This window comes from Schistocerca gregaria, chromosome 3, assembly GCF_023897955.1.
Source record: "Schistocerca gregaria isolate iqSchGreg1 chromosome 3, iqSchGreg1.2, whole genome shotgun sequence".
Classification (NCBI taxonomy): domain Eukaryota; kingdom Metazoa; phylum Arthropoda; class Insecta; order Orthoptera; family Acrididae; genus Schistocerca; species Schistocerca gregaria.
This window is the reverse complement of record NC_064922.1, coordinates 788,992,999-788,998,060: the sequence shown is the minus strand read 5'-3', so window position 1 is coordinate 788,998,060 and position 5,062 is coordinate 788,992,999.

Below are 5,062 nucleotides of genomic sequence, written 5' to 3'. Positions count from 1 at the left end.
TCATCTCAGTGTACAGTGCTCATGTTCATGTTTACAGCTCATGAGCCTGAACACTATCTCTCTTTCATTAATGCAGAACATCAACTTTCTTTTAATACAAATGATTTCAACAAACTTAAAAAAAAAATTAATTACAAGCAGACAACATAACAGGGTATAATGAACTGCAGGTTGACAAATGAGATTTAAATACCCACGTTGTGACATCATGTGAACACGGATCAAACTAGTTGCATGATTGTGTACAGTACTCTGCTTCATCAGTTCAGATTATGTGGGCTGCTTAATGCATTTCCATGCTTATTTCTTATCTATTGTTGAAAACACGCAATTGCAAATGTTGTCTGTGAAAACATCTTGGATACATCCCTGCATTACACTAAAGATGATGATGTAATCAATGTGAAAACAACATATAATCAATTTAGCATATTAACTTTAAGAAACATTATATAGCAATACACTTGTTACACTTTAAACAATATTTCAATGCAAGTCATCACTACACGTACCATCAATGACACAACAGCCATCAACGATAAAGAAACTGGACTTTTCTCTGCTGTTTGACAAGAAAACATTGTAAAACGTCGTCGTCTCCTGACCTTCATAGCTTACATATTCCGCCCCCACAATGATATTCTGCACATCTAGACGCTTCATTCGAACCCAAACTCGATAAGATAAAGTCAATGTTGTATGCATTCAGAGGATGACTCAGATTATCTATGTCAGCCGGTGACTGCCCATAGAGCACACAGCGTTTGCCTGAGTGAAAGGAAGAATGACCCAGTGTTCGGCTTAAAAGCAAATTCCGCTACATTGTATGGGAGCGCCCAGCCTATGCATTCTTTACAAATATAGCACGCAGTTTCAGAGATTTTCACAGGGAGATAGCAAACGCCAAATGCCAATGCTATAGATTTCCGGATTGGTCGCCTTAAACGAAGTGTCATTCTCCCATTTTAGAAGAGCAATGCTGATTGGCAGATGATATTCCTGACAGCTTGAGCTGAAGGAGTAATGGAAGAGACTAAAAGGTATACCCCTTCATGTCTGGGGTGGAGAGGGGCCGTTCCATTGTCGCTCTTGGAGCGAGAAAACGTAATGAGAGCGTGTACACTTGTACGTGTACTCAAAGAGCGAGGAACAATCTGTCGAGAGCAAATCAGAATGCGACTCTGTATTGAGTCCTTGTGATTAAGTGTTGTTCACTGTGTTGGCTGCCACACTTATTGTGCGGTGTGAATAGACAGAGTTATACTTAAACGCGAATTTTTGAGTGGCATCGCGGTGGACTGGTTATCTGACTGGTGTACCACACCAAAAGTTAGACTATGGGTGAATAGGAGTCCTTGACTTCATCAAGGCGTAGGGAGAGTTTGATTGGCGAAGGTCAATCCAGAGAGAAAGAGAGTTATCTTTTTTTTTCAGCAACGAGCGGCGCAGACAGCAGCCTACGGTATTGTGCACTACAGCTCTTGTGAGCCCCATATTTCCTCCACAACAGTACATTTCACTGCAGTTCACACGCGACAGCCTTGACCATACCGAGCAACATTAACGGATAATTATTCAAGTTGAGTAGGCGCAGCTCTCAGCCATTCTGCCAAGTCAATAACAATCTTAAACTTTGTATAGAAATTTCATTAGCGAATCCTATCCTTGAGAGGTAACTTCACATTCCAAGAAGAACCCAGAAATAACCTGTTCAGTTCATAACTAAAGGTGCCATTGTGATTTCTCAGAATTTTAACAAAATAAATAATAACTTTCATTAGTTTCATGTTTTCTTACACTAACTAGCACTACTCCAGTACCCAAGTATCCCACTAGTTGCGTAAGAAATTTTGTGAATTTTTGTGTCATTTCCTTACAGTGGATGACTCCAGAAGTTAGTTATTGCTGAAAGTTTTTCAGGCATTTCTCTTTAGAACATTAGGAGCGTCTGTCTGACTTCTGTAGTAGTGTGGGGGTGGAAATTACATCTTGCAGGAGCCACAGGGTAAAGGGAACATCTCAGATTAATCCGTTATGCAGAATGACAGAATAGCACCCACGCCGCTCACAACATGTATAAATAGAACCTTTCACTCACTCATATCAGTGGCTGATGTAATTTCTTTTGTCACACTGAGACGTACTAGACACTAAGCAATAGTTTAACTGCTGTTTTTAGACATCAATAATTCACATGCAATAACATTCATAAACTTAACACACTTTGAAATATTAAGTGTTTCAAAATTTATGATTCACAAAGCTCAATAAAATTAAATTATAATGCTAGGTTAAACACACAGAATTCCCAGTGATTTTATGACATTCTCCAAGATTTTCCTGATTATTTGAAATATCACCACTCCAGCTTTGAACAAAGTTCTTGCAGACAGCACCTGTAAGATGTGCTGGACCTATCACACTGTTACATACAATTTCAGCCCAAATACTGATCAGAAACTGCTGCTGTCTAGCCTGGAACATAACATGAGGATTTCCACCCCCACATAAGAATTGTTTTTGGAAAGTATTGCATCATATTTAAAATGAAGACTGAAAATACAAACAGAATAGCAAGTTTTGGAATAAATTATTGGCAAAAGTTCTCCTGTGGCCAGTGATTGTCAAGCAAAAGACACTGTACATATGTATGTAATTGCAAAAGTGTTGCCAGTGCAATATTTTGTGTCTCAACTCACCTCTCAATTATGTTCCATTAATGTTCGGTGGGATTCTTGTCGGTCAACCTGGGTGGCCAAATCATTCACTTGAATTGTCCAGAACAGTCTTCAAACCAAATGTGAACAATTGTGGCCCAGTAACATGGTGTTGTCTGGGAACACGGCAACATGGATACATAAACTGTTCATGAAGTACCTCCCCATCTCCCCCACCCCATGTAGTATTACAAGACATATCACATTTTACAGTAATGTTTCATGTGCTGATACCTTGATTTTCTTCCCCAACCTAAGGAAAGTGTTGTCTGTGGTTAGGTGTGTAATTAAATCTTGGTTTATCTTGACATGCCATTTGTTGTTCTGTGGATCATATCTCCAAACTTTTTTAATCAAGAAGAATTACAACAAAATCAAAAAGCTTGCACATAATATCAGATATTAATTATTCTGAAAATAAAGACGAAACAACATGGAATGTAGTTAGAAGAGAAATGGGAATGTTTATCAGGAATAAGACAGACTTTCTCACATGCAACAGATTGATTAACATTGCAAAAACTTATAATCTGCATGGCCTCGTAAACGAGCCCACTAGAATAACACCCACATCCAAGGCAGCTCTAGTCAAATTTTTGCAAATAGAAATAAACTTAACCCAACTCCTGAAGTATACAATGCAGGATTCAGCGACCACCAAGCTGTCATTCTAAAGGTCGATGTTAGCAAAGATATCTCAAACCCAGTCCCACCTAAAACTTTACGAAGGTTTTTCACCCAAGGGAACTTGAACAAGCTAAATGCCCTCCTTAATAAAGAAAAGTGGACATAGATGTACACAGCCAATGATGTCAACATGACATTCAACATATTTCTTGACAAAATGATCCACCACTTTCAAGAGGCCTTTCCACAAAAACCAGTAAGAATAAATAATAATAATAGAAATGAGAGTTGAATTACACCAGCTATAAAAATCTCTTGCAAACATAAAAGAATACTCCACATGTTATGTAAACAAAGCAGTGACTCCCCCCAACTAACAGAATACTATAAAAACTACACATGTATCCTAAGAAGAGTGATAAGACAAGCAAAAACAATGCAGAATGATGAGTACATTGACAAATCCAGCAATAAAGTAAAAGCAATGTGGAATATGATAAAAAGGGAATGAGGGGAAATGAAATCTTCACACACGAACATAGAAATCAAACTCAACAATGAATCCTTATTTAATCCCGAAGTTATGGTGAACTCTTTCAACAACTTCTTTACAAGCATAGCTGAAAAATTGGTCCAAAATAATCCTAACATAAATCACCAACCAGCAAACCAAAAGTATCACACATGTGCAGAGTCAAATTTCATTACCAAAGTCACTGAAAATGATGTTACAAAAGCCCTCAGAGAGTTAAAAAATTCATATTCAGCTGGGATTGATGGTATCCCAGCAGCTGTAATCAAATATTGTGAACACACAATGCTGAACCATTAACTCATCTCTGTGACTGTTCTTTCCAGGCAGGTATCTTCCCTGAAGCTCTGAAACTTTCTAAAGTAATTCCTGTCTTCAAAAAAGGTGATAATAAAGATATGAATAACTACAGGCCAATCTCAATCTCATCCTGCTTTTCTAAAGTTTTTGAAAAAATAATGTCCAAAAAAGATGGACTTCATTGAAAAAAAGATTTACTAAGTTTAGCTCAACATGGGTTCAGAAGCAACAAATCTACTGAAACTGCAGTACATGATTGCATAAATACGCTTTTAGAACTGTTAGATAGAAAACAACCCATAACAGGCATATTTATGGATCTGTCAAAGGCTTTTGACACTGTTGACCACAAAATATTACTGGAAAAATTAGAACACTGCGGTATCAGAGGAATTGCAAACAACTGGATTGCTACATTCCTAACCAATCGTATGCAGAGAGTCGGCATGAAATATACTAATAGACAAAGCAACTCAATAACCGAAATACTATCAAGTAATAAAACTGTAAAGCAAGGTGTTCCACAGGGCTCAGTACTGGGACCCCTACTTTTCCTCCTGTATATTAATGACTTGAGCCTGAATGTTGATGCACACAAAACATAATATTTGCCGATGACACAACTGTACTCCTCAGAGGGGAGAACTCAGAGGCTGTGCAAAAAGCTGTGAACTTGGCCACTGATCAACTCAGCAACTGGGCAAAAATCAACAGATTAACTATCAACACCAAAAAGACAGCTTCCATTAACTTACACACAACACAAAATGCAAATTCCTCTCAGCCATTTGTCACTATAAATAACCAGTCAATAGGTACCAACACTGTTTTCAAATTCCTAGGTCTGTGGGTTCAAGATAACCTGAAATGGAATACACATACAGGA